The following is a 14028-nucleotide window of genomic DNA, read 5'->3' as shown; positions in this document are numbered from 1 at the left end:
GAAGTAAGTTTTAGATTCATGTGCGGTTAAGGTCAGTGAAAAGATGTGACTAGAATTTGCAGTGTTTGACAGTATCTGGAAGCACTTGGGGTTTTAGACATTTGGAGAAGTTTTGAGCTAAAAAAAAATTAGACAATGGTCGAGTACTAAAAAAAAGGTTCAAAAATACATAGCAGTCAAATTAAATTTAGCTTGAAGATAATCCTGTATCCTGAGCAGGGCATCAAATCCATAATACCCCGATCAACCTCAGAAAAAAAGGGAAGGATACTGAAAACTGTCTCCTTACCAATGCTAGGAATAGCTGCCGGTTAATTGAAATAAGTTTTAAATTCATTTGCTGTTAAAGTCGGTGAAAAAGGTGACTAAAACTTGCAGTGTTTGACCGTATCTTAAAACACTCCAGTTCCAAGACATTTGGAACAATTTTACACAGGCTTGTATCTCCATAGAAATTATTCTAACCTACCTGTAAATCTTTAAGTAAATAGTCAAGAATCTCCAGTTCCAAGACATTTGGAACAATTTTACACAGGCTTGTATTTCCATAGAAATTATTCTAACCTACCTGTAAATCTTTAAATAAATAGTCAAGAACTTCAAGAAACAAGATGCAGGGCATCGAATTTAATTTAACATAACATAATCCCTAATCCCATGTAAGGCATCCAATCTATAGAGTGCCTCAAACAACCTCAGACACCTCATTACAAATGTTAGGTGCCTTGTTAACTGATGTTGGTTGCCAACCATGAAGTAATGGAAAAATCAATGGTCAGACCACTGATTAGTGTGAACAACAACACACAGACATTGCATATTTTATTTTCTCTGCATTGTTAGCTACAACTGCTTCCCATATTGTATATTTTTTTCAAATATATAGGAACTTTTTACTCTTATTCTGTGAAACACCTCAATTCAATGAAATTGTCTTAATTTCATTAGCAGCTTGAATGAAATGGCTCGTTTGACATCCTCTGTGGAAGCCTTTTTTTAAGACACTACTGCTTATATTAAAGACACTTCTACTTAATGAGAAGACTGCTGCTTATGCAAATTTTTTTTAGAGACTGGACTTTTGCATTATGGCAAAACTGGACTTCAGCATTATTTTTCCAACGTTCTTCACTAATACATTTAAAAAATGTATGAATCGTAAATGGTAGGCTTATAGCTTTTCCACTTCACTAACATGTATTCCTAGGCAATGGAAGAATACCCCTGTTTTATCAAGTGCCTTCAAGAAAAGCACATTGACAATGGCTATAACTTAGTTTGGAAACCAATATTTGTGATTGTACTGCTATAAATGCTAGGATGGAAACCTTGAGTGATGGTTTTTGTTTTTGAACATGAATTAATCTATCTCGGATGGGATGAATTGGGCCTGTACTATAATTGCTTATATTTCACCACCATAGAGAAATCACTTCAATTCACATACAAATCAAAGATGAGGAACATTCCTATGTTTGCCAACTAGCATATACATATAGCCCAACAATCACAAGTTGATATAGGTGAAAGTCTTCGATGAATAAGAGCGAGCAAAATCAAATTCTAGTTGACAAAATGCCGAAAGGTACTAAATTCCATGCCAGCTAATGTGGAGGGAGAGGGGGGTAGGATGTCCAAAGTCTAGGAGTTTAGATCGAGCTAGTTAATGAGAAATTGACTAGGTAGATGAAGTTAACTAGGTTGAAAGAGACATTACCCAAGTGAGTAGAAAATGAGTAGGTTATGGTCCATGGGAGTGAGACATTTCATGACCAACAAGGAAATTCAATACAGAGAGATTTTATGGCATGTAGAAAGTTTGTATATGCACATGTAGCTATAATTTACTTAACTAGAGATGAAATTACTACTCATAGAGGTTGTATGTCGCACATGTAAGTATACTATAGATGTAATTATTGCTTGGTGAGGGTGTATGCTGCATAGGAATAGGAACAATTAAGCGAAAATGATTTTTAGGATAGGGAAAGAATTGATAGCTTGTAATAGAGAGAAATTCGCCAACCATTTAAGAAAAAAGATAAAAGAAAAAAGAAAGACCAAATTAGCAACTCTCTTCGCATATCCAATAGCTTTAGAATGAGGTCCATTATTCTCCTATCTTTGAGATGGATGAATAGAGGAGAATAAAGTAAGACATGGATGAATAGAGGAGAATAAAGTGACGTAGTTGTTGGGTTTGCTTACTTGCTCATGTGGATTATATTTATGGAAGAAAACTTCAAAATAATAGTTGGTAAAGATGTGTCATTGTTAAACAACATAGGTGACCAGTGAAATACATGGTAGTTCCATTTCAAACCCATAGATAAAAAAATAATATAATAAACAAATAAATTGTAATGTCCCCGACCACTTAGGAAGCTCATGATAGAGTCTGCTAGCCTAACATGGTCCTTGTAGGCTAAAGCAGAGAAAACTATAGTAAGGAAACTTAATTCGCCTAAGAAAACATTATAAAAGTCTAAGGGGTAAAAATGTGACATTTCCTAGGCAAGTGAAAAGTCATTATAATTTTATAATGTGAAAATATTATAAAGTGACTTTATAAAAGTTAAAATGGTAAATTGGCAACAAAAATGGCCATAGGTTTATAAAAAAGAAAAATGAGGAGACTCTTTTTATTCATTTGTATGTGTTTTTGAGAAAATAACTCTTGGAGGGAGTTTTAAAGAAAAACTTAAGAGTTTGGAAACTCTAGCTGCGATAGTTGGTTTCAGTGTTGAAATTATACATTTTAACTAGTTCAGGGAGTGGGATCACACAGATTTCACTATTAGGATTCATGAAGAAAGAGATTTGCAGGAGATTTGAACTGGAAGATGTTTTTTCAGTTGAATCTTTGATTTATTATTCTTCATTTGTCATCTTTCAGGCTGAAGAGTTGAGCAAAATTTGAAGCCATTATCATTGCTGGAGAAAATTAAATCCCCTCTTATTTTCGCTAGTTGAATCTTCTAAGATAAAAGATGAGAATAAAGAAGGAAGTATGGACGAGTTATGGAGTTCAAAGCACGAGTTTTTCTTGTGAAAGGGAAACATATTGTTAATCTCTTAGTCTAGACGGGCTCCGTCATAGAAGGAGTTGAGTTGCTCTGGTTAAGAGGTCGTGATATTTGTCATATGCATTTATGGGTGTATTTCCCTATGGTGTGTGAAGTTTGAACTTGGAGGGGTCGATTTTCTTGATAGAACAGGGGTTGTGGAACTTCTCTCTGAGCTAGTGTGCTAAATCATAGTGTTTCCATTGTTGGGGTAGAGTTGTGGTTTCTTGCTGGTCGAGTTTCCCTCAAAAAATAAACTCTGGTACATATACTTCTTGTTGACCAATTTTTCTGACCTTGTGGGGGTTGAAATAATCATTTGAGGCATTTGTGGCTTAGATCCCATGCTATACATTCATTTAGGGTCGAGTTTGTATTTGTTGGAGGGTATTTCTTGAAGGTCGAGCTCCATCTTCCATTTAGGGCGTATAGACATCAATACAAAGACCATTGCTGGGCCGTATTGTTGAAGGTATCATGGCTGAGTATTGAAGATAAGGCAAGACTGATAGAGTGGGCTTAAAGATGAGGTTCATTGTTCTTTTCTCTTGTAAACCCAGCTACAAATTTATTCCAAAGATGGTACACTTTCCAGAATTTGTTTCTTTGTGATTTTGTGTTAATATAATCGCTGTTCATGCCTATTTCCACCACTGCTACCATCATCAGTTTACTTTTGGGCTTAATATGGATTAGATATGATTGTTTGAGAGCATCTCCATATATGCAATGATTAATGTGTGTTATTGAATAATTTTTTTGTGAAAGATATCTCTACAATGATGTGTCACCTAACTATTTAATGAACTATCTCTGTGAAGAAACCATAAACATTTAGAACCCATAGTGATATTTTGGGGTTTTTTCTGAGTCAGAATCTTATTGTGGTATCGAAGCTTGTTCTTGGACATCTACGTGGTCTAAGGGAAACTTGTTAGTGGTTTTATGATAGAGGAAAATTCTTTTAGAGGGATAACTTACAGGAGAAAATACTCACATAGAGAACCCACTCCTATTAGTAAAGAAGATATCCTAGATAGTGAGAGTGAAGAAACACTAGAGAAAGGGAAAGGAGTAGAACAAACACTTGAAATAGAATGACTATATATGGGTGACAAGGAAGAACAAGCCTTTAATAGTTTGCTCAGGGTAATAAATGTTTTAGCTAAAGGCCAAAAGAAGATGCTAGCCCTGATGAAAGGGATGGAAAACGGAGGGGCTTCCACTGGAAAGGAACCCATGAATGGAGAAAGGTCCAATAATGTAGAGGGAAACCAGACCCATACTACTACTATTGCTACATAGAGCTATTCATGCTCATTTAGCAAAACAACCAGACCAAACATGCCTCAATTCCTACATGAGATAATAGGTGACCAAACAGCGCAACCTAGTCAAGGAATTCCTTACGCAAATTATGAGGAATGCCAAACATTGGGACGAGATTTTAGGGCTGCCATGAGCTTCACATATTTTTTCCATCTCCAATTGAAAAATAGCCCAAAATCATTTTAGCGGGTTTTGAGGTAGAATCAGGTGCTATAAAAGACATTGAGGAAGGTGACCATCTTCAACTTTGATGGTCCTCCAAATGCTCAACTCGATCATGGGTACAAAAACAAGATTATCTATTGTCGCGTCCCCTGATGATGGAATCACTTGGTAGTCCGAAACGTTGGGTTCTCAAAACTCTTCAACAGGTCATTCCTCCTCTATCTAAAACCATCCTCACCTGTATGGATTCCCTATTTAACAAGATACATATTTCCTATTGTGTCAGATGATAGAAGATGAGGCTATTAAGCTAGCCACATTGCACTTGGACAGTGAGGCCCATGAGTGGTGGTACCATGGGTTGATGATTATGGGTCATGACAACATCACCTTGTACACTGAGTTCACACAAAGACTCATTGAGCGGTTTGAAAGAAAGGATCCAAAGCTTCATTTTAGAGAGTTGACACAACTCAAGCATATAGACAGTCCAAAGGCTTATGTTTCAGAGTTTTAGAGGCTGGCAGTCATGGTCATAGATATCTTAAAGGCTAGATTGGTGACTCTATTTGTAGAGTTGTCAGAACCTCTACGTGGATGGGTCAAAGGCTTTGGACCCACCACTCTTGGAGTGACAATTAACAAGACTAGGGACTTGCAGGATGTCGCTTCTAAAAATAAATTCACTCTTAAATCCTCCGTCCCTCAGAAAAATAAGGAAGTCAAACCCTTTCAGAAGGAGTGGACTAGGAAATCGAAGGTGGATGAGGACCAAAAGGAGTTAAGAAAGAAGCTTTGTTTCAATTGTCAGGAGCCTTGGGCATCGATGCACACGTGTTCAGGTAAGGACTAGGTGAGAAGGTTCACCATACTGAGGTGTACTCAAAGAGCGACAATGATGATGCAGATGAGGAGCCAGTGCAGGGATAGGTCAAGGGACTGATGCACTAGATAGTTGGAGTGAGTCCTCACATGCATAGGGAAAAACCCCTATCATTGCATCTATGTCAGGATTCCCCAGGTATCACACCTTTAGAGTCAGAGGGGTTATAACAGGGCATAAGGTGATAACATTGATCAATAGTGGAGCTTCCCATAATTTCATAGATGCGGTCATGGTGGAACGGTGAGGGATTCCTACTGAGGCATTCGATGGCTTTATAGTTTTCATCCCTGACAACCATCAGATGGACTGCAATAGATACGTCCATAAACTGCGACTATGGGAAATTATACAGTGATTAAGGAATTCTTCGTGGTGGATGTGTCAATGTGTTATTAGGTTGTGTTGTAGCGGCTGCAACGCCTTCCAAAATTTTGGCTTGTATCCAATTTCAGAGCCTCTTTTGAGAGTTTTACTTGATGACTGCACGCACTCGAGTTCACTCTGTGAGCTCGTGTAAGTCTTTGCACCCACTTTGCTTTATCATTCCATCAACAACTTTTGCATGTTGATGTCCATGTTGATGTCGATATCATGCTTGCAGCGATGTTCTGGTCATACACAAGATCTTCACTTCGTATGTACATGTTGTGTTCGCTATGTAAACATGCATCGCGCTCACACAGAGTCACATATACTGTCGCACAAATGTCGTCGCGATCGTCCAACGATCAATCACAAGTGTCACTCTTGTCACTCACACCATCGGTCAGTGATGTTGAGCATGTGTCTGGATGGTTTGAGTTGTCTCGTCGTCAAGTCATGTGTGTGTGTGTGTGTTTGCAAGATCACGTATGCACCTTTTCACTTGATCACACACTCAGTCATTTTGCTGAAGTTCTAACAACCCGATTCCCCTCTGACAGTCGAACCTTCACCCCGCCATCAACTTGATCGACTGTCATCCAGAATAGTGCAAAAGCACCAAGCAAGCCATTTCAAGTTGTGCGGTCCGCAAGCCGATCAATCAACCTACCTTCTGGTCAACCAGAGAATTTGACCTGGCAGTCACCTCGGGACTGATTCCCCTCAAAAATTGCGTAGAGGCTACAAACCTTGCTCGCTCTGCTCACTGAGAAAATTGTGCAGACGGGCCAGACAGACACCTAGTGCCCGTCCCTGTCTCCCTCAGAAAATTGTGTAGTTTTTCCAGCCAACCCTCCAGTGGGTTGATCCACTGCTCATTCGTAAAACTGCGCAATTTTCATGAGCATGCCCTCTGCTGCCCAGCAGTCCGCTCAGCTCAGAAACTGCACAGATGTGATCAACAGGCCAACCTCCCAGCATCAGCGCAGTTTTCCCCGCCAACAGCGCCCAACAACTGACTATTAATTCCCACAAGGAATTGTGTAGTTTTTGTTGCCAATGTTCTAGCAGGTAACTGCAAGTTCCCTATAGGAATTGCACAATTTTTGCTGCCAAGGTCCCAATAGCCAGCTGCTAGTTCCCTCCAGGAATTGCACAATTTTTGCTGCCAAGGTCCTAGTAGCCAGTTGCCAGTTCTCTCCAGGAATTGCACAATTTTGGCTACCAAGCTCCCGCTGCCTGCTCCTTCCAAAGATTGCATAGATTTTGTCTGCCCAACCTTCCTGTAGCTCAGAGTCTTCCTCTAAAAACATGCATAGTTTTCCCCTGGTTGAGCCAGACCCCGCGGACAGTCACGGTCGATCTAGATTGCCTGTCTCCATTACCCAGTGACTTTTGCGCAGTTTTCACTAGCAATGCCCGGAGTCTCCATCCTAGCTTGCAAACTCACAATCTTGTATCCTCCCTCGGTCACCTGCATCCGAAACGATCATACATCATGGTAGACTAGGAGGTTTATGGATTTGATGTCGTCTCGTCATGAGTGACTGCAGATACCGGTACACAAACAAACATGGCATGACCATAGATGGGATGAACAAAGGGAGTACATGCAGAAGGACATGTTCACCAATGAATGAACAAATGATGCATGCAAAGAGATGTGCTTGCGAACAAGCGAACATACAAGGATGTGTTTGCACATGTACGGACGGATGAACGAACATGCAAGATGTGTTCACAGACAGACGGATGAGCGAACATGCAAGATGAGTTCACAGACGGACGGACGAACGAATGAACATGCACTTTTTGCGAACATGCGAACTTGTCAGGCATGCCAACATGCAAGCAAGGAGCAACGTGCAAATGCAACATCAAGCGAACAGAACGACCATTGAAGACTGCGCGCACCTTGCCATGTGGAGGTGAAGTTGTGACACACCATAAAGACATCCATCACCAGCAACACTGCAGCTCGACATGCACACCAACAGTAGCACGAATGTACCAAGCACTGTCATGTCAAGTCTTGCCATGAGTCATGTCGTCCACATCTCTTCTGTGGGTGTGGTGCAGGTAAATTCTTAGTGCGGACACAAAAAATTCCTCTACTTCGAGAGAGCGGGTCTAGCCACAAATAAACAATCTATAGAAAATTTCCTTAAGCTAGAATCAAATAAGAGGGCCTACCTCTTAGAACACTATTCTGGTTGGTGATGATTCTGCGTCCTTACTCCAACTACTTTTCATTTCCTTCCTTCGAATACTTGAAACAAGTGAACAAACAATAACAACAAACGTGATAGCATACAAATTGTATTCAACCTACTTAACAGGTCAAGGAATATTAAGCCATCAAATGTAAGATAACACTTTAATGTAGGAAATCAATCAATAGTTGTATTCATATAAGTTCAAAAAGAGATTACAACCAATGCCTTGACGTTGTTGGTCTCCTCCGACGTATCCGGGTTCCCACACTTCGTCTAGCATCTCATGGATAGTCCCAACAATGGAAGATTTAAGGCTTCTTCCCTTTAGTCTCAAACCAAACCAAACACACTATTCTTCCTCAAACATAAACTAGAGAGTTACAAGCTATGATATCTTGTTGATTATTCAGGCTCCAAAAATACTAAGATTGAAATTAGTGTAGCTTGTAAAAGGAGGGGTTTATATAGTTTAGATGGAGGGGGTATGGTTCCTCTTATCATGGGAGAAGGCCTTATCTTTTGGATTGGTTCCATCCTAATAAGGGAAAGGAGCCCAAACTGACCTTCTCGGCTCCATCCAGACCAACCATTTACCAGACTTCCGTTACGAAGCTTCTAGACCTGGAAGCTTCGACTTCATATCTAAAAACTTGCCAAAAGAGGATCGACGCGACTGAGAAAAGGCTTAGTAGCGCTGTACGACGTTAGTCGTGGTTTTAATCTCTGCAAATTGCCGCGAGGAGGAAACTGGTCATTAGCGCTGGTCTTGTAAACTGGGGTAAAAGGAAGATTCTTGGGAAATGATGCAAAAGAGAATTGTTATGCTCATGAAGAGGGACATGATGAGATTTTCTTCATGATGGGAAAGCATGTAGGGTTCACTGTAGAGGTCCTTCAGGATCGTGGAACGAGGAGTACAGGGTCAATGACAAAATGTTGTGTAACAGATGCCCCCTAAAGCGTGAAGGCCGAATTAGAGTGGGGTGAAATGCTTTACAAGTAGATTCAGGGAACCAGTGTCTGTCGTCGGAAAACCTGCAAGCAAGCATAAATACATATACGTCACTAAAAACTTTGACAAATGATACATGAATCGTGTAATGACGCAGCCATCGAGAGAATGATCATGTAAATGGATCTAAGGCATGGGTACAACCATCCTATAAGAGAATCATATTGAAACCAAGGTATGGTCGCATCCATCCAATAATGAGAAGGATCACATATAACAACACATGGTATGGTCGCAACCATCCATGTGAAAGAGACATGTATATCAACATGATCATGTGACATCGCCTTGCAACCTGGACTTGTGTAATCTGAGCCCAGGGTCTTGCACTCCAACACGACCCGATCAAAGTACAAATCCTAACATGTGAATGAATGCGTTGAAGTCGAACATGCTAGAAAGTCGCTTGATTACCGGTCAATGATGTGAACCGTTAACAAGCGCGAGAAAAACCACCAATAATGGCAATGGCTCTCAAGGCACTGACAACACAATCCACAGAATGTGAATAAAGGAATTGAAGTCGAACACCCATGAAATCACCTGATCGAAAGCCAATGATGTGAACTTGTCGTTGAGTGCGAAAAACTTTCCATTAGGGCATGCAAGCTCTAAGGTACTGGAAGGGAGTCTCTCAGCATAATGAGCTAAAGTCGACAGGAAGTGACTGTCGAAGGAGGGCTATGATGTATTCCACATCATCGATAAGAAACAAAGGGTTTTAATGATTTCAGATGATACAAAGAATTAGGAGTAAGTGTAGTTGCAGAAGGACTAACTCTTGAACATATCGACAACACGACCCCGGAGTTTGAAAGCGTTTGGACCCATAAGATCGGTGGTCATTATGACGTGGCAGAGATAAAATGGAAGGCAAAAATGAATGACCCAACCCAAGAAGGTCAATGATGAAAGGAGGATATCCCAATCTGACATGAAACAGAAAGTGTCATGTTCAAGAGTGAGCTGCCGACACAATTGATAGAATTTTCCATTTTCCCCCACCATTTCTGGTAGGTACCTCAATTATTTTTTAATCTCAAGCTTGAAGGGGATAGCATGTGCTTGCACTGTAAGTTCATCCTTTGGACAAATCCGACCTAGTAAGTTTAACGAGCCTTAGGAAGGAGAAGCTAATGTCTGCCATGCTGATGAATCCAATGTCGTTTAATGTTTTAACGAGTCCGACAGAGCTGTAACTCAATATATTTTTCACGTTTAGAGAGTTTGAAAAATACACATAAAAGAAAACTCCACATGGTCCATTTTCATACATTTGTGTTTTTCGAGCCCGAAAAGGTAGAAAACGATACTTGAGAGAACCGCTTGACCATTTCAGTCAAGGAGTATTTTTTCGTAAATAGTTTATCCCAGCGCGAAAAAGGGGTAAATGTATACTGGGTAAATGACGTTTCACAGCCTTTAAGGAGTTCAAAACGACAAGAGCTTGACAATCTTTTCGTGTTTAAAGAGTCGGAAAAAAGTGGACCCCCTATTTTTATTCTCTTTTACGAGTTAAAAAGGAAAAAATACTCGGAGATCTTTTCATTTGAGTTTTATGAGTCGATAAAAGAGCTTAAACGTGACTCTAGTATCATCATCAATAATCTGTCACCTATCGTTGCACAAAAAGTAAAAACATTATCCAATTTCTGAGGTAAAAATAGGTTAAAAATACTTTTAAAACCCTAATATTTCATGAAAAATGAATAAAATGAGGAAAAAGTAAATAATTTTTACCATTTTACCATTTTACCTTGTGTGGAGCATTTTTCACCCATTTGTGCCCTAGATTTTCAAGAACAGATTGTGGGAGATCCGGGCGGCCATTCGACGATCCGTCAGTTGCAAGTAAGAGCCGAGACTTTTAGCTTCATTTTTATGCTTGTTTTGCTTATTTTTAACAATGGTTTGGATTTCTTGAGGAGGATTTAGCAAAAAATTTTCGCCCTCGGTCGGCGTGATTTCCGGGCACGGAATCGCGCCGATTGGGGGTTATTAACACTGTCAAGCTTGTCGTAGGTGATACTATTTTTAAAACAATCGCGCCGACGCCGTGAGCACAACAAAATTTTGAAGTTTTTGCCCCAATTCCTCTGATTTTATCCAAATTTCTTTAGCCAAGGATGATTGTTGACTTGATTTTATGGTTTTTGCAGGGAAAACATAGCGAAAAATGGTTGATTGGAGGGAATGTGAGCATGAGGACATTGATACACAAGCAATGGCAGACCCAAACTGCTTGAATGCCTTGAGGAACTGTGGGATCCTCAAATTCTTCCTCACACCAGGTCTTCGGGCTCAACCCGAGTTGCTGCAGTATTTAATCAGTGTCTGGGATGTCAATCGAGAAGTTTTTATGATCCGGGACCAAGAATTGGAGTTGGAAACTTCCGACATTTATTTCATCATAGGACTGTCCCAAAGAGGGGAACTAATCAATCTGTATGGGTCTAGGCTTATTGGGGCAAGTGTGAACATGTTGCTCGCAGAACCTGGCCGGAAGCACTAAAATCGAAGAGCGACAAGATAGAGATCATGACTATTCGGGATCTTGTGCTGAAAGCGCTGTTGTTGACCATCAATAGTGGCTAGGGCTCAGCCATAACATGAGTCTAACAAATCCAAGTTTCAGTATGCTATAAACTGTACGGCCCCAACTATCTTCAACTGGGCGGAAGCCATGAAGGTTAACATGAAGCGCCAGCTATCCAAAGCCAAGGCAGGAAACCTGAAGCAGTTCTGCTATGGTTCCGTTTTAGTGACTTTCTTTTTGGAGTGGGTTCTGCTATTTCACTACCAGCTTGCTGAGGTGGAACTGCCATTGCCATGAGACCCACAGATGGTTCGTTGGAGTGCACTGATGCCTAGAATCAACGGGGGCCAACATTGTTGATCGCTCTAATTGTTTTCACAATTCGAGCTCCACATAAATTGTCAACCCGAGAAGTTCTTTTTATTTCAAAGATAATAGCGCACTGGATATGCTCAATTTCAAAAGCGGGATCGATGTTGTAGTGAAAGAAAGACACACACCTGTTAAATTCATTAATCTACTAATTCACACTCTACTTAATTAAAGCTGAAGTCAATCAGAAACGATTTCTCTGTTATAGCAACGGAAAATCAATCTACAAGGAAAGAAATCATTCAACCATAGCAGGAACAGGACCCTATTCCCTGGTGAGGAACTTCAGCACCTGCTGCCTGGCACTTAATCACACTGTAAGAAAAGTAACTTCAAGAGATCAAGACCCTATTCCCAGGAACAGGAACCTTCAGCACTTGTCCTCTTGTTTCTAATCACACTGCAGGCAAAGGAAAGCAATCAATGGGAGCAAGACCCTATCCCTTTATGCAGGGATCTTCAGCACATGCTCTCAACATCATTCACTCGTGCATTCAATACGTGTAGCGCTAAGAAACAGAGTATTGCAAACCATGTAACTAGTGTTTCAACAACAGAATTAAGGGAAGTGCAAACACATAAAGAAATAAACAAACTACAGGAACCAAAAGGGTGAATCTTGTGAGGAAGGCGGGCCCTTTCCTTCTCACAAGATTCCCCAGGAGAAAGAATTAAATTGGAACGCTCAAAAGAAGTTTTTATTCATCTGTCAAAGTAACTGATACATTACAGAAGGAGACTAGCTCCAGTTCTCCACAATACTGTCCTGTAACTTACAATTCAATCCCCCTCTAATGATGATGTCTCCTCTTTTTAAAGAGGAGACATCATTTACAATTTACATGAGAGCGAATATCTCGATTCTGTTTTTTTCTCCAAAACAGGACTATTCTGTTCTTTTAAAAAGAGATACTGTTACAACCGAGACAACAGAAGTGCTATCTTCAGGATAATCCAGGTAACCGTATCTTCGGGCTGCTGCTACTATTCCACAAAAAGTTCTTCCAGAATCGCAAATTACGCATAACGGGATTTGCGTGCTTGACGGCTGTTTCAGCAACTGAGTTAGCTGTTTCAGCAACGGGGTCAGCTGTTTCAGCAACGGAGTCAGCTGTTTCAGCAACGGCCGCTCGTTCCCAACAAGGCATATAACTTATCTGCGATCTTTGACTTGTGTTAGCAACAATGCACTTCAATTAATGATAAAATATAAGAGTATTGCGGAATTAAATGTAAGACAGATTAATCATATAATAAAGAAGAGGTTTCTATATACCTTGGGATAAAGTGGATGAAAAAGACATTGAAGTTCATAGTTTAAGAGTAGAGTGGTGTCAAAATATATAGCAAAAATGGTACATAGTGGAGTCCTAACAAACATATGTCATATAAGCTCGCCTTCTTTTCATGGCTACGACGTCAACTAATCATAGTAGAGGATTGGCCTTATAACGGTACTGACTTCTGTGGCGATCCAGATATGCTGCTCCTAGAGGGCGAAGATTATGATGATGGAGGTAAAAACAAACAATTTTAATTTTTGATTTTTGATTGTTTTTGAAATACATGCATTCATGACATTTTGATTTTGTAACTGCAGATGTGGGATCAAAGTGTCTTGCCAGGATGTCCTTGATTTTCAGGTGCGTTGCTCGATAGTTCGATATTGCTCCTTATCAGGAAGGAAGCGATAATGAGGAGGAGATCGTGCGGAACCTCGAGGGATTGATCCACGGTACCCCAAAGTATGCTCGGATGGGTGACATCCCACACCAGTATCAGAGGCACATAGTGGGGGTGTCAGACGAGATCCGCTAACTACTGACTCGTGTAGTATGACCAGTTACGTGCTACCATGAGCACCATGCCAAGTAGTTCATAGATCTAGCATTCTACATTTTTGAGGCCTGCAAGCTACGGATGTATTTGAATACATATATTATTTTTTGGGGTTTTGATGTATGCCAAACATTTTATATATATATATATATATTTCCTTGCTTACTACGGTACAAATGTTTTGTTTTTGTTTTTCACATGTTTCACAAATGTCTATCCAACACATAATTAGCTAATGTATTTGT

Source organism: Pinus tabuliformis, chromosome Q (assembly GCF_031772625.1).
Source record: "Pinus tabuliformis cultivar Carrire ecotype Pingquan chromosome Q, CPIR1, whole genome shotgun sequence".
Lineage (NCBI taxonomy): Eukaryota > Viridiplantae > Streptophyta > Pinopsida > Pinales > Pinaceae > Pinus > Pinus tabuliformis.
Note: the sequence above shows the minus strand (reverse complement) of the source record.